Raw genomic sequence first — 19,414 nt, 5'->3', positions numbered from 1 at the left:
CGGTTTTGTTCTGTGTTATCTTATTGGGTTGCGTTATTCTTATAGAAGATTAGAAATTAGTAAAAAAGAAACCGAAAAGGTGTTAAGCAAAGTGTTAGAGATTCAGACCATGGAGAAAGACATTTTAGATCAAGCAAAAGAGAAGGTCTCTCGAGCTAGTCAGACAGAGGAAGAAAATTTAAAGGAAAAGGGGTTATTAGGAAAAAGGCCACAACAAGAGGCTGTTACTAACTCCGTTTTATTACCAGAGGGTGTAATTCAACCAACAGCCCCACCGATGGAAACAGCTGAGTGGCCCTCAAACCCCGTAGTTGATAAGTGGGATCCTGAGACAGGACCTCAAAGATTAGCATGCCCTGTACTTGAACAGGTAGGAGGGCAGCGAATTCACCGTGCTTTAGATTTTAAAACAGTGAAGCAGTTAAAGGAGGCTGTAACAACCTACGGTCCCCAAGCTCCCTTCACGGTAAGCATGGTCGAATCCATTATTAACTTGGACATGACGCCCGCAGATTGGGCTAGCATGTGTAAATCTGTGCTAAATGGAGGACAATATTTGTTATGGAAAGTTGCCAATGAGGAATTTTGCACGGAGACAGCTAGGCGAAATGCAGCAGCTGGTTACCCTCAAAGAAATCTAGAAATGCTTTTAGGAAAAGGACCTTATGAGGGTCAACGGCAACAAATTGAATATGATCCTGCTGTATATGCACAAATTGCTGTAGAAGCAGTTAGGGCATGGAAGACTTTACAAGGACATGGAGATTCACAAGGTCAGCTATCTAAGGTAATACAGAGACCTAATGAACCTTACGCTGACTTTGTAGATAGGCTTATTCAAACAGCCGCCAAAATTTTTGGGGATACAGATCAAGCAATGCCATTAATAAAACAACTTGCTTATGACCAAGCGAATCGTTGCTGCAGAGAGGTTATTAGACCATGGAGACATGAAGACTTAAATACATATATTAAACTATGTAGAGATATTAATGAACAAGGGCAAGTCTTGGCAGCTGCAGTACAACAGGCTTTAGATGCCAGGCCAGAAACATGCTATAATTGCGAACAAACAGGACATTTTAAAAGGAGTTGCCCTATAAGAGGAGGTTTTAACAAAACTAGAAATCAAAGGAATAGAATACCGGGTATTTGCCCACGATGCCGTAGAGGGAGACATTGGGCTAATGAATGCCGTTCTCAAACCACCATAGAAGGTACTCCGTTATCAAAAAACAGACAAGGATCAGGTATTTACCCACAATATCGTGGAGAAAGGCATCAGGCTTCATTGCCAAAAAACGGAGTGAGGGGCCCAATGCTCCGGGGCCCAAAACCACAAATATACGGGGCAGTGGAGGAACCCAGCAACACCATCAGGGTGGTGCCCAGGACACATTGTCCATTAAATCCCTCATCAGACAAACCCGAGGGAGCGCAGGGTTGGACATCTGCGCCTCTGCCAGAGCAGTATTAACTCCAGAGATGGGAGTTCAAATCATTCCTACAGGAGTAAAAGGACCTCTTCCCCAAGGAACAGTAGGCTTATTATTGGGACGTAGTTCATCTACATTAAAAGGACTTATGATAAGTCCTGGGGTAATTGATCCCGATTATGTAGGTGAAATAAAAATTATAGCTAGTTCTCCAGGAGGTATATCAGTAATTTCACCTGGTGATAGAATAGCACAGTTGTTAATAATACCCAGCCTACATAATAAGTTCTCTAGTCATAATGTAGAAAGAGGTTCTAAGGGATTAGGCTCCACAGGTGTAGACTGGGCTATGTTGTCTTTAAATTTAGATTCTCGCCCGATGCTAAAACTAAATATTCAAGGGCACGAGTTTAATGGACTACTGGACACAGGTGCTGACCTTAGCATTATATCTCGTCGAGAATGGCCAAAACATTGACCATTACAACAAGCCACTCAAACGCTTCGAGGCCTAGGAGTGGCTACTAATCCCCATAGAAGTTCTATGGTATTAGATTGGAAGGATCCTGAAGGATGTGAAGGAACTATACAACCATATGTTTTGGATCACCTTCCTATTAATCTATGGGGACGAGATGTCCTGGATCAACTAGGTTTGATGTTAACAAATAACATCAATTCTAATGCGCCCACTACTAGGGCTAGACAAGGTGTTAAGAAAGAAAAAAGATTAGGAAAACAAGAACAAGGTTTAGCAGCACCAGTTCAATTAGATCAAGGAACAGACAGACATGGGTCGGATTTTCAGAAAGGGCCACTGAGACAATCAAAATTACTTGGAAATCAGAAAGACCAGTGTGGGTTCCTCAGTGGCCCTTGACTAAAGAAAAGATACAAGTAGCCCATGATCTGGTCAAACAACAATTAGCGGAAGGACATTTACAACCTTCCGTATCTCCCCATAATACTCCCATTTTTGTCATCAAAAAGAAATCGGGTAAATGGAGATTATTGCAAGATTTAAGAGCCATTAATAATGAGATGGTTATTATGGGACCTGCTCAATCAGGGATTCCTCAATTGTCTGCTTTACCAAAAACGTGGCATGTTTTATCTATAGATATTAAAGATTGTTTTTTTTCGATTCCAATTCATCCCGAGGATAGTCCACGTTTTGCATTTACTATCCCTGCATTAAATCATGAAGGTCCTGATGAGAGATATGAGTGGAAAGTACTCCCTCAAGGTATGGCTAACAGTCCAACTATGTGTCAAATCTATGTAAATAAAGCAATCCAGCCACTTAGAAATCAAAATCCTGAACTAAAAATATTTCACTATATGGATGATGTATTATTAGCACATAAAGATAAAAACATATTGCTGGAATGTTATGCCACACTTACGAACTTATTAAAAAATTATAATCTAGAGATAGGAATAGATAAAGTACAATTAAATTTTCCAATTAATTATTTAGGAGTTCTATTATCCTCAACCATGGTCCGTCCACCGAAAATTCAAATACGAGTAGATCAACTCAAATCACTCAACGATTTTCAAAAGTTATTGGGAGACATAAATTGGATAAGGCCTTATCTAGGCATACCAACAGGAGAGTTGGGACCTTTATTTGATATTCTAAAGGGTCCATCAGATCCTAATTCACCCCGAATGTTAACTCCTAAAGCTAGAAAGGCATTAAAAATTATTGAAACTTATATGGAAAATGTGCATTTAGATAGAATTGATATAAGTTTGCCTTTATTATTTATTGTACTACCAACAAAAAATATTCCTACAGGAGTATTTTGGCAAGAAGGTCCATTATTGTGGATACATTTATCTTATTCTCCTAACACTATTCTTACTAGGTATCCTGAGGCTGTAGGACAATTAATACTCAAAGGAATAAGAGCAGCAAAAGGAGTGTTTGGAATTTCTCCCAATAAAATTATTACTCCATATACTATGGATCAAATTGATGAGTTAGCTAATGAGTTAAATACTTGGGCAATAATCATGTGTAAATCTAATGTTTCATTTGATAATCATTTGCCATCGAATCCTTTGTTGTCTTTTTGGTCTAAGCATCCTGTAATTTTTCCTAAAATGACAAGGAAAACACCTATCATGAATGCTCCAAATATATTCACTGATGGGTCTAATAATGGTACAGCAGCTGTAGTTACCCCTGATCAAACTTTTACGTTTTTAGTACCCAAACAATCAGCTCAAAAGGTAGAGCTTAATGCAGTTTTACAAGCTTTTGTGATGTTCAAAGATTCTGTATTTAATTTATTTTCTGATAGTCAATATATAGTTAATGCTATTAATTCCCTTGAAGATGCTGGTAGGATTTCCCCTTCCTCTACTGTTTTTTCTTTATTTTCCACTATACAAAGTCTAATATGGGACAGAAAAGATCCATTCTTTATAGGACATATTAGGGCACATACAGGATTGCCTGGAGCCCTTAGTTTGGGCAATGATTTAGCAGATAAAACTACACATGACGTACATATTTTCTCTACATTAGAAGAAGCTACAAATTTTCATAAAAGGTTTCATGTCAATGCTAATACTTTACAAAAGCGTTTTAAAATAACTAAGGAACAAGCCAGGCATATAATAAAACAATGTCAAAATTGTGTGACCTTTCTACCACAAGTTAATCTTGGAGTCAATCCTAGAGGACTGATACCTAACCATATTTGGCAGATGGACGTCACACACTTGCCAGAATTTGGAAAATTAAAATATTTACATGTTACAGTTGATACTTCTTCTGGATTTTTGATGGGCTCCCTTCATGCCGGAGAAAAAACTAAAGATGTTATAGCTCATTGCTTACAAAATTTTGCCACTGTGGGTGTTCCTAAACAGTTAAAAACTGATAATGGTCCTGGTTATACATCTGCCTCTTTTAAACAATTTTGCTCATCATTCGGTATTACTCATATAACAGGAATCCCATACAATCCACAGGGACAAGGCATAGTTGAAAGAGCTCATCAAACTATTAAAACGTACCTATTAAAGCAAAAAGAGGGAATTGGTAAGGGGTATATATCCCCCAAAGATAAACTTAAAATAACCCTTTTTACTCTAAACTTTTTAAATTTGGATTCATCAGGACTTAGTGCTGCGGAAAGACATATGTATCCGAAAAATGTACATAAGCCTAAGGTACTTTGGAAAGATGTTCTAACAGGACAATGGAAAGGTCCTGATCCAGTTATTGTCTGGAATCGGGGTTCCGTCTGTGTTTTTCCGCAGGGAGAACAGCAGCCGATTTGGATTCCAGAGAGATTAACTAAAGCAATTTCTACAGAAAAAGAAGATGATTTGACTCAAATCCATAACAGCTGATATCCAGAGCTCCAGTTTGGCTATTCTTACATCTGCAACAGTGATTAACCATGGTGCTTTTTTCAATATCTATTTTATTATTGCATTTTTCCCACATCGTAAAGTTCTATTTTATTTTTGAGCTCATACAAACCTAGGTTAATGTTTTTCTGATCAGTTTTATTTTTTGACTGTGTTTTATTTTTTGACTGTGGAGTTTTTAAACATTGCAATGGAGATTTCACCTAGGTAAAACTACAAGGCCTTTATTGTCTTATGTGTTGTATGTTATGTGTGCACATTTCTGTTTTGTGTTGTATGTCTGTATGTGTGTATGTCCATATTTCATATATAAGGAGCGCTCATGAAAAAATGGATCCGAATTTTTTTTTATTCACGTGATTTAAATGCTTTAATTTTAATTAGGTAAACAGCTGTTAAGGATTGTTTTTAAAGGTGGTTAACAGATCTGTTTGCTTACTAATTTAAATTAGGTAAACAGCTGTTAAGGATTGTTTTTTAGGAGGTTAACAGATCTGTTTGTTTACTTTCACCTTTCCTTTTCATTATATTTAATAATTCTGTTCAGGATAATGTCTCTTTAGCATCATTGCCAGAATTCCCATCTCCATCCCAGTGCCGGTGAAGACTAAGATAAAACCAAACTACAGCTTCTATGATAGCCATCACAGTAACTGTATAAACTGATGCATCAATGAATATAACTCAACAAGTTATGCTCAATCAAGGACTCGATTTACTTTGGGAGGAAATGGACATATTGATAGACTCCTCCGATTTGAACTGCCTGCAGAACTTGCCTGGACTATATATCAGTTGCATGCATTGTGAAATATCATCTGATGCAGCGAATTGTGGTACTGCTGGCATATCTTTGCTGATGGTGTCACCAGTGATGCAATTTCCTTGCCAAGCTCACCCCATGTTAATTGTGGTAATGCTGGCATATCTTTGCTGATGGTGTCACCAGTGACGCAATTTTTCCAAAGGAGCTGTCAATTGGCTTGGTGTCGTGGCATTTCTGTATCCTCCTCCCTTCTACTAGTGATGGTCTAAAATTTGGGGGCCAACAGAGGTGAGGCAAGAACCTCACCCCCCCACTGGCACCAAGGATATTTGGGGGCCAACAGAGGTGAGGCAAGAAACCTCACCCCCCCACTGGTGCATAGGCCTTTCCACAAGCATGGCTGAATGCTGGACCGGTAGTCAGTGACGGGTTGATCTGATTACAGTGGATTCAACCTAAGACAGGAGGCTGATGCCTAAAGGTCAGTTTTCCCATGACGGGTAAGAACCATATTTGAATTGGACAACCTACCAGGCACGGTCCTTAAGCCACATTGCTTGTTGTTTAATTAATCAGAAGGGGGGAGATGCTGAGGGCCATTACCAAGTAGGAAATTTCCTTGCCAGCGTACCCCATGTTAATTTCGCTGTTGACATTGCATGTTAGGTGACCCTGCCCAAGGACGAGGGTGGATCCAGGATTAGGGTGTATCCTGCAGTTTGAGGAAGTATCCCAATCCTTGGGTTTAGGGCGTTCCCGGTTTAAGACAAGGCGTTCCCAGTTTAAGACCTTGGATTTTAGGGAAGTTCGATGTTGAGGATTATTGCTGCTGGAATTAGGGCGTTCCTGCTGCCTAAGCTCCTGTTGAACTCTCGTGAGATTCAGAGAGCATTTTGGGAAATAAGCCTCGTGGAGTAGGTGAATTGGGCGGCAGCAGAACTGGGATTGCCCCAGAACGTGTGTGGAGGCCGGTGTGAGTTCGGGAATAAAGAATTGCTGTTTGAATCTACAAAGCTGTGTGGTGGCTCGTGATTCTGTGCCCAGCCAAGACTGCGGCAGCCTCACCTCTGTTGGCCCCCAAATTTTAGCTGAACCACCATGACAAGCAGAAGGGAGAAGGATACACCAAGCCAATTGATGGCTCCTTTTGGAAAAATTGTACCACCGATGACACCATCAGCAAAAATACCCCAACACTACCACAAGTCGCTGCACCAACAGATAGTTCAAAATGCATACAGGTGAGTTCACAATGCATACAAGTGATACATAGTCCAGGCAAGTTTTGCAAGCAGTTCAGTGATGGCACCTTTTGGAAAAATTGTACCACCGATGACACCATCAGCATAAATACCCCAACATTACCACAAGTCGCTGCACCAACAGATAGTTCACAATGCATACAAGTGAGTTCACAATGCATACAAGTGATAGTCCAGGCACGTTCTGCAAACAGTTCAGTGATGGCTATTGCAGAAGCTGTAGATTGATTTTATCTTTGTCTTCACCGGCACTGGGAGGAAGATAGGAATTCTGGCAATAATGGCTAAAGAAAAAATTATGTAACATTCCAGAAGGCACTAAAAGAAAACAATTTTCTGAACAATTTACATTATCTTGAACAGAATTATTAAATATAATGAAAAGGAAAGGTGAAAGTAAACAAACAGATCTGTTAATCTTCTTTTTTGTTCACATATTAAAACAATCCTCAACAGCTGTTACCCAATTTAAATTAAACCATTTAAATCACGTAAATAAAAAAATATATTTGGATCCATTTTTTCATGAGCACTCATCATGTATGATGTATGGACATACATACATAAAAACATACAACACAAAACACAAGTGTGCACACATAATATAATACATACAACACATAACATAACAGTAAAGGCCTTATAACTTTTTACAGGTGAAATCTCCATTGCAATGTTTAAAAACACTATAGTCAAAAAATAGAACTGATCAGCAAAACATTAACCTAGGTCTGTATGAGCTCAAAAAACAAAATAGAACTTCATGATGTGGGAAAGGGCAATAATAAAATAAATATTGAAAAAAGCATCCTGGTTCTGTCACAGATGTAAGGATAGCCAAACTGGAGTTTTGGATATCAGCTGTTATGGATTTGAGCCAAATCATCTTCTTTTTGGTCTGTAGAAATCGCTTTAGTTAATCTCTCTAGAATCCAGATCGGCTGCTGTTCTCCCTGTGGAAACACACAAACAGACCCCCGACTCCAGACAATCACTGGGCCAGGACCTTTCCATTGTCCTGTTAGAATATCCTTCCAAAGTACCTTGAGCTTATGTACATTTTTTTGGACACATATGCCTTTCTGAAGCACTAAGCCGTGATGAATCCAAATTTAAAAAGTTTTATGTTAAAAGGGTTATTTCAAGTTTATCTTTGGGGAATATATACCCCTTTCCAATTCCCTCTTTTTGCTTTAATAAGTACATTTTAATAGTTTGATGAGCTCTTTCAAATATGCCTTGTCCCTGTGGATTGTATGGGATTCCTGTTATGTGAGTAATGCCAAATGATGAGCAAAATTGTTTAAAAGAGGTAGAAGTATAACCAGGACCATTATCTGTTTTTAACTGTTTAGGAACGCCCACAGTGGCAAAATTTTGTAAGCAATGAACTTTAATATCTTTAGTTTTTTCTCCGGCATGAAGGGAGCCCATCAAAAATCCAGAAGAAGTATCAACTGTAACATGCAAATATTTTAATTTTCCAAATTCTGGCAAGTGTGCGACGTCCATCTGCCAAATATGGTTAGGTATCAGTCCTCTAGGATTGACTCCAAGATTAACTTGTGGTAAAAAGGTCACACAATTTTGACATTGTTTTATTATTTGTCTAGCTTGTTCCTTAATTATTTAAAAGTGCTTTTTTAAAGTATTAGCATTGACATGGAACTTTTTATGAAAATTTGTAGCTTCTTCTAGTGTAGAGAAAATATGTATGTCATATGTAGTTTTATCTGCTAAATCATTGCCCAAACTAAGGGCTCCAGGCAATCCTGTATGTGCCCTGATATGTCCTATAAAGAATGGATCTTTTCTGTTCCAGATTAGACTTTGTATAGTGGAAAGCAAAGAGAAAACAGTAGAGGAAGGGGAAATCCTACCAGCATCTTCAAGGGATACTATAGCATTAACTATATACTGACTATCGGAAAATAAATTAAATACAGAATTTTTAAGCATCACAAAAGCTTGTAATACTGCATTAAGCTCTACCTTTTGAGCTGATTGTTTGGGTACTAAAAATGTAAAAGTTTGATCAGGGGTAACTACTGCTGCTGTACCATTATTTGACCCATCAGTGAATATATTTGGAGCATTCATGATAGGTGTTTTTCTTGTTATTTTTGGAAAAATTACAGGATGCAATGACCAAAAAGACAATAAAGAATTAGATGGTAAGTGGTTATCAAATGAAACATTAGATTTGCACATGATTATTGCCCAAGTATTTAACTCATTAGCTAACTCATCAATTTGATTCATAGTATATGGAGTAATAATTTTATTGGGAGAAATTCCAAACACTCCCTTTGCTGCTTTTATTCCTTTGTGTATTAATTGTCCTACAGCCTCAGGATACCTAGTAAGAATAGTGTTAGGAGAATAAGATAAATGTATCCACAATAATGGACCTTCTTGCCAAAATACTCCTGTAGGAATATTTTTTGTTGGTAGTACAATAAATAATAAAGGCAAAATTATATCAATTCTATCCAAATGCATATTTTCCATATATGTTTCAATGATTTTTAATGCCTTTCTTGCTTCAGGCCTTAACATTCGGGGTGAATTTGGATCTGATGGACCTTTTAGGATATCAAATAAAGGTCCCAACTCTCCTGTTGGTATACCTAGATAAGGCCTTATCCAATTTATGTCTCCCAATAACTTTTGAAAGTCATTAAGTGATTTGAGTTGATCTACTCGTATTAGAATTTTTGGTGGACGGACCCTGGTTGAGGATAATAGAACTCCTAAATAATTAATTGGAAAATTTAATTGTACTTTATCTATTGCTATCTCTAGATTATAATTTTTTAATAAGTTTGTAAGTGTGGCATAACATTCTAACAATGTGTTTTTAGCTTTGTGTGCTAATAATAACATCATCCATATAATGAAATATTTGTAGTTCAGGATATTGATTTCTAAGTAGCTGGATTACTTTGTTAACATAAATTTGACACATAGTTGGGCTGTTAGCCATCCCTTGAGGGAGTACTTTCCATTCATATTTCTGATCAGGACCTTCATGATTCAGTGCAGGGATAGTAAATGCAAAACATGGACTATCCTCAGGATGAATTGGAATTGAAAAAAAAACCAATCTTTAATATCTATAACTAAAACATGCCAGGTTTTTGGCAAAGCAGACAATTGAGGAATCCCCGATTGAGCAGGTCCCATAATAACCATCTCATTATTAATGGCTCTTAACTCTTGCAATAATCTCCATTTACCAGATTTCTTTTTGATGACAAAAATGGGAGTATTATGGGAAGATACAGAAGGTTGTATATGTCCTTCCGCTAATTGTTGTTTGACCAGGTCATGGGCTGCTTGTATCTTTTCTTTAGTCAGGGGCCACTGAGGAACCCATACTGGTCTTTCTGATTTCCAAGTAATTTTTATTGTCTCAGTGGCCCCTTCTGAAAATCCAACCCATGTCTGTCCATTCCTTGATGTATTTGTATTGGTGCTGCTATACCTTGTTCTTGTTTTTCTAATCTTTTTCCTTTCCTAAAACCTTGTCTAGCCATAATAGTGGGTGCATTTGGATTGATGTTATTTGTTAATGTCAAACCTAATTGATCTAGGACATCTCGTCCCCATAAATTTTCGGGAAGATGATCCAATACATATGGTTGTATAGTTCCTTCACATCCTTCAGGATCCTTCCAATCTAATACCATTGCTCTTCTATGGGGATTAGTCGCCACTCCTAGGCCTCAAAGCATTTGAGTGGCTTGTTTTGGCCAATGTTTTGGCCATTCTTGATGAGAGATGATACTAAGGTCTGCACCTGTATCCAGTAGCCCATTAAATTCATGTCCTTGAATATTTAGTTTTAGCATGGGGCGAGAATCTAAATTTAAAGAAAGCATAGCCCAATCTACACCTGTGGAGCCTAATCCCTTGGAACCTCTTTCTACAGTACGACTGGAAAATTTATCATGTAGGCTGGGTATTATTAGTAACTGTGCTATTCTATCTCCTGGTGAAATTACTGATATACCCTTTGGAGAACTGGCTATAATTTTTATTTCACCTTCATAATCGGGATCAATTACCCCAGGACTTATCATAAGTGCTTTTAGAGTAGAAGAACTGCGTTCCAATAATAAGCCTACTGTTCCTTTGGGAAGAGGTCCTTTTACCCCTGTGGGAATGATTTGAACTCCCATCTCTGGAGTTAGTACTGTTCTGGTGGAGGCACAGATGTCCAATCCTGCGCCTCCTCTGGTTTGTCTAGTGAGGGATTTAATGGACAATGTGTCCTGGGCACTACCCTGATAGGGTTGCTGGGTTCCTCCAGTGCTTCGTATATTTGTGGTCTTGGGCCCCGGAGCATTGGGCCCCCCTGTCCATTTTTTGGCAATGGAGCCTGATGCCTTTCTCCACGATATTGTGGATAGACACCTGGTCCTTGTTCGTTTTTTGATAAGGGAGTACCTTCTATGGTGGTTTGAGAACGGCATTCATTAGCCCAATGTCTCCCTCTATGGCATCGTGGGCAATTACCCGGTATTCTACTCCTTTGATGCCTAGTTTTGTTAAACCCTCCTTCTATGGGGCAATTCCTTTTAAAATGTCCTGTTTGTTCACAATTGTAGCATGTTTTGGGCCTGGCATCTAAAACCTGTCGTACTGCAGCTGCCACGACTTGCCCTTGTTCATTAATGTCTCTACATAATTTAATATATGTGTTTAAATCTTCATGTTTCCATGGTCTAATGACTTCTCTGCACTAACGATTCGCTTATTCATAAGCCAGTTATTTTATTAATGGCATTGCTTGTTCTGTATTCCCCAAAACTCTGGTAGCTGTTTGAATAAGCCTATCTACAAATTCAGCGTAAGGTTCATTAGCTCCTTGTATTACCTTAGATAATTGACCTTGTAAACCTCCATGTCCTTGTAAAGTCTTCCATGCCCTAACCGCATCTGCAGCAATTTGTGTGTATACGCCAGGATCATATGCAATTTGTTGCTGCTGATCCTCATAAGGTCCCTTTCCTAACAACATACCTAGATTTCTCTGAGGATAACCAGCTGCTGCATTTCGCCTAGCCGTCTCCTTGCAAAATTCCTCATTGGCAACCTTCCATAACAGGTATTGTCCTCTATTTAGCACAGCTTTACACATACTAGCCCAATCTGCTGGCATCATGTTCAAGTTGGTAATGGATTCAACCATGCTTACAGTGAAGGGTGCTTGAGGACCATAGGTTGTTACAGCCTCTTTTAGCTGCTTCACTGTTTTGAAATCTAAAGCATGATGAATTCGCTGCCCTCCTGCCTGCTCAAATACAGGGCATGTTGATATTTGAGGTCCTGTCTCAGGATCCCATCTATCAACTACGGGGGTTGGGGGCCTCCCAGCATATGGAGGTGGCGCTGTTGGTTGGACACTTATGCCCTCTGGTGATAGAAAGGTGTTAGTAGCAGTCTCCTGTTGTAACTTTTCCCCTGATGGCTTTTTCTGCTCTAAACTTTCTTCCTCTGTCTGACTAGCTCGAGAGATCTTCTCTTTTACTTGAATTTTTTCCTCTGTCTGACTAGCTTGAGAGACCTTCTCTTTTACTTGAATTTTTTCCTCTGTTTGACTAACTTGAGAGACCTTCTCTTTTACTTGAATCAATATGTCTTCTCCTTCCTCTACCTTTGTCTGAACTGAAGGCTTTGGACTAAGCAAACAAGATACCAATGCCCACAATGGCAATGTGCCAATTGGCAGAGTTCCTGGGTTTTTCTTTTCCTTTTCCCTTAAATCTTCACCATGATGGTTCCATTGTGATATATTTAACAACTCCTCCTTAAAAAGCCATGGGCTACATTTTTGTATTGTATCAACGTATGCCCTGACTGCTCTTGATTTTACTGGGATGCCTCCTTCCTCTAACAATTTACTTAATGCTCTTTTGGCTTGTTTTTTTTACTAATTTCTGATCTCATATTTCTACTATAATACAACCCAACAAGATGATGCCAAACAAAACCAAAACAGAATGAAACAAAAATGGAACAACAAAACATCATTATAATAGCCTTTCTATCCTCCTGAAATGTCCATCCATCCTTTCTCCCTATCTGTTCCTCAGACACAAATAGTTTTTCCTCAGAAGTGAGCAGTTTTTCTTCCATCTTACACATTTCCAGGGACAGGCAACTTAAAACAAAAGCGAAACAAAACAAAAGAAGAATCTTAAAATGGCTACGCATCCTCTCGACCTGCCCTCAGGGGTGAGCAGTTTACCTTATCACTTACCCTCAGTGGTTCCCCTTACTGGCCACCAAATGCCACAGTCTGGCTGGGCACAATTCACAAGCCACTTATCAAGTAGAAACAAAATTTATTTTTAGAACACACACACCACACCACACGAGCTCTTCAGGAATTCCTTCAGAGCCCAAAGGCCACCACCGGCTTCCCACAAGCCTCTCAAACCCCCCCCCCCCACTCCTCCTGCTTTTCAGGCTGATTGGCTGGGTCGCATGGGCGGAGCCAAAAAAGTCCCCCAATGAGCAGCTCCGTGGTCTGAAAGGGCGGGGAAAGAGCCCAATGAGCATCACTGCAGAGGAGCCAATCAGCTGGCAGCTAGAGGTTTGCTGGGGCCGTTGTGAGCCAATCATCAGCTGGCAGCTGGAAGTTTGCTGGGGCCCCTTCGGCTGTGGCGCTCAACATCTAGCAATTAGAGAAATGCAAATCAAAACTACTCTAAGATTTCATCTCACTCCAGTCAGAATGGCAGCTATCAAGAATACAAGCAACAATAATTGTTGGTGAGGATATGGGGGAAAAGACACACTCATACATTGCTGGTGTGAATGCAAATTGGTGCAGCCAATCTGGAAAGCAGTATAGAAAATCCTTAGTAAACTGGGAATAGAACCAGCATTTGACCCAGCTACCCTACTCCTCCATCTATACCCAAAGAAATTAAAAACATACTACAGAGATACAGCCACCTCAATGTTTATAGCAGCACAATTCGCAATAGCTAAACTGTGAAACCAACCTAGATGCCCTTCAGTAGATTAATGGGTAAAGAAAATGTGATATATATATATATATATACACATACACATACATACAATGGAATATTACTCAGCAATATGAGAGAATAAAATCACGGCATTTGCAAGAAAATGGATGGAGTTGGAAAACATAATTCTAAGGGAAGTTAGCCAATCCCCCAAAAATCAAATGCCAAGTGTTTTCTCTGATATAAGGAAGCTGATTCATAGTGGGGTTGGGAGGAAACATGGGAGGATTAGAGAAACTCTACATAGGGCAAAGGGGTAGGAGGGTAAGGGAGGGGGTATGGGGGTAAAAAAAGATGATGATATGAGATGGACATCATTACCCTAAGTACATGTATGAAGATGCGAATGGTGTGAACACACTTTGTACACAACCAGAGATATGAAAAATTGTGCTCTACATGTGTAATATGAATTGTAATGCATTCTGCTGTCATATAGAATAAATTAGAATAAAAAATAAATTAAGGGCTGGGACTGTAGCTCAAGGGCAGAGCGCTTGCCTGGCATATTCGTGAGGCACTGGGTTTAATCCTCAGCTCCACATAAAAATGAACGAATAAAATAAAGGCATTCTGTCCATTTACAACAACAAAAAATTTCTTTTTAAATAAAAAAATAAATTTAAAAAAGAAAATAAAGTAACAATCAACCTAGGATTATGTACTCAGTGAAACCATCTTTCAAAAATAGGTGAAGCACTGGACAGCGGGCGGCCAGCTCGGGCAGCCACTGAGGCCGATGGCTGGGCAGGCTCGTAGTTGGTGATCTTTTTCAGAGTCAGGTGTAGATGGCCGTAAGTGACGAGGGCATCATGCTGAGCGTTCATCCTGGACAACTTTTCCTAGCCCATTTGCGGCCGCAAAGCCCCTCAGCCTCCTGAACTGAACAATACATGAGACCAAAACTCAATGTAGAAGCTTGGATGAGACAACTTATTCCAGGAACAAGAATGATCCTGGTTTGGTCTAGAGACTTCTTTAATGAGGAGGAAGTGATTCCCATAGAGTTTGAAGGTAGAGTCAACAGAGTTAACCATTTGCTAATTGCTTCAATGTCAAGTATTAAAAAGGAGAATCTTGACGGACTCTAAGGATGTGCATTTCCCTAACTGCTAATGAGGTTGAACATTTTTCCATCTTTTTATGTTGGCCATCTGTATTTCTTCTTTCCAGAAGTGTCTATCTAATTTGTCTACCCAATCATTAATGGTGTTATTTGACTTTGGGGTGTTTTATGAGCTCTTTATATATTCTAGATATTAATCCCCTATCAGAAGCGTAGCTAGCAAAGATTTTACTCCATTACATAGGTCATCTTTTCACATTCCTAATTGTTTCCTTTGTTGTGTAGAAGTTTGTAAAATTTGATGCCATTCCATTTATTTATTCTTGGCATCATTTCTTGAGATTCAGGGATGTACTGAGAAAGTCATCTTCTGTGCCTGTATGCTGGAGTGTTGAGCCTTATATTTTCTTCTAGGAGTTGCATACTTTCTGTTCTAACTACTAGGTTTTCAATCCAGTTTAGGATGATTGCTGTGCCGGTGAGAGACAAGGCTCAACTCCATTCTCCTACATATGGGTGACTGTTTTCCCAGCATCAGTTGTTTACAAGGCTATCTTTTCTCCAGTCTCTGTTTTTGGTATCTTTGTCAAGGATTTGATGAATGTAGATGTGTGGGATTGTCTTGGTGTCTTCAATTCTGTACCACTGGTCTCTGTGTCTGTTTTTATCCCAATACAATACACTTTTTTTTAAATTACTATAGCTCTATACAATAATTAGAGTCAGGTATCACAAGACCTCTAGCATTGCTTTTTGGCCTGGATTGCTTTGTCTATTCTGGGTCTTTTATTCTTCCTATTTTTTTCTATTTCTGTCAAGAATATCATAGGTATTTTGAAGGAGGATTTAATTGAATCTACATATTGCTTTTGGCAGTATACCTACTTTAATTATGATACTCATTCTGTCTACCCATGAACAAGGGGTGTCTTTTCATTTCTGAAGTCGTCTTCAATCTCTTTCTTCATTGTTCTATAGTTTTCATTGTAGAGATCATTCACATCCTTGGTTGGATTTATTTCTAGGTAATTTTTGAGGCTATTGTGAATGAAATTGTTTTTCTAATTTCATTCTCAGTAGAATAGTTATTGGTGTACAGAAAGGCCATTCATTATTTGTATGTTAATTTAGGAACTTGCGACTTTACTAAATTTGTTTATTACACTTGCTAATTTTTCCTGTTTTTTATCATAAATGGGTGCAGAATTTTGTCAAGGCCTTCTCCTCTTCTATTGAGATGACTAAGTCCTTCAGTCTATTTATGTGATGAATTATGTTCACTGATTGGTTTATATTAAACTATCCTTGTGTTTATGGAACAAAATAAACTTCTTTATGAGGTGAAGTATTCTTTATGTGGTAAAGTATTGTTGAACATGATTTGCTAATATTTTATTAGTATTTTTTGCTTTAAGTCCATGAGGGGTATTTTTCTGTAGTTTTCTTTCCCTGATGTATCATTATGTGGTTTTGGTGTGAATGTGAATATTGGTTTCATAGAATGAATTTGGAAGTATTCCACTTATTTCTCTTTCATGGAATAATTTAAGGAGTATTGATGTTATTCTTTAAATGTACGTAGAATTCACTGAGAATCCATCGGGGCTTCCCTTTACTTTGCTAGAAGGATTTTTTTTTATTGGTGCTTCTATCACATTACAAGTTTTTTTTTCTGTTTTCCATGTCCTCTGGACTCAGTTTTGGAAGATTTTATTTGTCAGAAATGTCACAATTTGTTTGATGTTTTTATAATGTATAAGAGTGTAAGTTTTCAAAATATTCCTGAATGATATGCTGGATTTCTGTGAGAATGTATTGATTTCTCCTTTTACATCACAGTTTTGTAAATGTGGGCCTTCTCTATTTTGTTTAGTTAGGCTAGGGACTTATTAATAATCTTTACCTTTCAAAACACCAATTCTTTGTTTCATTGATCCTTTGTATATTTTATTACGTTCATTGATTTCACCTCTGATCTTAATTCCATCATTCCTTCAACTGGCTGTGGAATTGGTTCATTCTTCTGTTTCAAGGAACTTGAGCTCCATCATTAGGTCGTTTATTAGGGATCTTTCTGATTTTTCCTGTAGGTAATCATAAGATGAACTTTCCCCTTACAATCGCCTTAATAATGTCCCCAAGGTTCTGATATACTCTGTCATTATTCTCATTTGAGTCTAAGAATTTTTAAATTTCTCCTTTCATTCATTCTATTACCCATCATCATTCAACAGGCATATTGTTCAATCTCCATTGTGTTTATATAGTTTCGTAGGATTTTGTTTTGTTGATTTCTTTCTCTCTTTCTTTTTTTTTTTTGGTACACATCCCGAGCCTTAACTATTTTGTATTTTATTTAGAGACAGGGTCTCATTGAGTTGCTTAGGGCCTCTCTTTTGCTGAGGCTGGCTTTAAACTCACAATTCTTCTGCCTCAGTGCCCTAACCACTGGGATTACAGGCGTGCCCCATCCTACCTGGTTGTTTTGATGATTTCTAATGTCATTCCATTATGGTACGATGAGATGCAAGGAAATTTTTTTCATTTTGCTATTTTTTTGTAAACTAGAATATGGTCTATATTGCAGAATGTTCCATGAATCACTGAAAAGAAAGTATATTCCGTTCTTGTTGGATGAAATATTCTATAGATGTCTGTTAAATCCATTTGATTTGTAATATTTCTCAGGTCTAAAGAGTCTTTACTGAGTTTATGTCTGCATGGTCTATCTGATGGTGATAGAGATGTGTTGTAATCACCCAAATTTTTTACTGGGGTCTATCTGATGCTTCCTTTGGAGTAGTGTCTTTTTATATAATTATACACACCCATGTTTGGGGCATATTGTGGGAAGCCGTTCTCGCATGTGATTGGTCTACCTCTCTGACTGGGTGTGAGGTGCTCAGACCAGCTGTGTCAGAGCCTTCCCCACCCTTTCCAGGTGGGAGGGCTTATCCGTGTGGGGGTGTGACTGACCACTGACCTGGAAACCAATCACTGACCCTGACCTTGGAATGCTGTCCCCCTCGACCTTCATTGGATGGAATTTTCCCCTGAATTTTTTGTTCCCAATAAAAGCCCACTCTCTGGCGTGCTTCTTCCTCTCTCCTGCTGTTCTCTTGTGTAAACCTCACTGCCGCCAGGTGCCTGGAGGCAGGGCCAGGAGAAGCCGTCTCTGAGCTGGGCAAGAAAAAGGTAAATTGAGTTTTATGTGTCTTTATTTTGATCCCACTAGTTAACTTCTATGTTTGGAACCTCTAGTATGAAGTTAGTGTGCTGGTCTCGTGGCAGAGCATACATATTTATAATTTCTATCCTATTGGATTGTTTCTTTTACCAGTATGAAGCAAAAAAAATAGGTAAAGTATAGACATATCAGAAAAGCAAAAGCTAAGAGCCCCACCAAAGGATATTCAAGTGTCATTCACCAGACAGAAGGAAAGGGACCCCAAACAAAAGACCTAGATGTATGAAATGAATATGTGACAAATCCAAGCCAATGTAAAGCAAGATTTTTCAGTTAAAAGGCAGAATTAAAAATAGACAACAAAAGAGACTAGGGTTGTGGCTCAGCAGTAGAGTGACTGCCCAGCACATGTGAGGCGCTGGTTAAGATGCTCAGCACCACATAAAAATAAATACATACAATAAAGGTATTATGGACGAACTACAACTAAAAAAATATTAAAACAAAATGGACAACAAAGATATCCAGGGATCATAGTTTACAAAAGATTACTGGTATTCTAAGGCTCTTGTTTTTCGAAGAAGGGTAAAGGTACCAATTTTAGACTAGTAAGTTATACATATGTGTTATAGTATATAGGCTACCAACCAGAAGGAACAGAAACAGGATATATAATTTACCAAAAAGTAGAGGAAGATAATTTAAAAATCCAGAAATATCTAAGAGAGAACAGAGAAATAAACTGATGCTGGGAGTTGGTTGATACTGGAAGGAGCACAGGGTGCAAACCAAAACACCTCTACCTGCACCTGGCTCTGAGGCTGGAGCTCTGGACAGTTCAGCCATCGGTCACTCTCTTTAAACTCAGTCTCCGATTTGTGAAAATGGAGGACAATGGGGTCAGCTCCCGAGGACTGTGAGTCAGAAATGAGGCATGTGGTTCCCCCAGCGTCGGGTCCGCACACCTTCAGTATTCCATGAAAGACAGGGGAGAAGAATGAGTGAGTGAATGAGTGGCAGATCAAAACAGAGGGAGAAAAGAAACTAAAAAATAACATGGATTAGAGAATAGAAGTACTGGTTTCACTTCTGTTGTCTTAAAGAAGAAGTTAAGAGTCCAGAGTCCACGTTTTCTTCTTTCTCTTTTTGAAGTGGCCTCTTGCATTGTTTCCCAATCTGACCTTGAACTCATGGGCTCAGGAGATCCTCCTGCCTCAGCCTCCTGAGTAGCAGGGAGGACAGGCGAGCACTCTGTGCC

Source organism: Spermophilus citellus (genome assembly GCF_964194105.1).
Source record: "Spermophilus citellus genome assembly, chromosome: 2".
In the NCBI taxonomy this organism is placed as follows: Eukaryota; Metazoa; Chordata; class Mammalia; order Rodentia; family Sciuridae; genus Spermophilus; species Spermophilus citellus.
Note: the sequence above shows the minus strand (reverse complement) of the source record.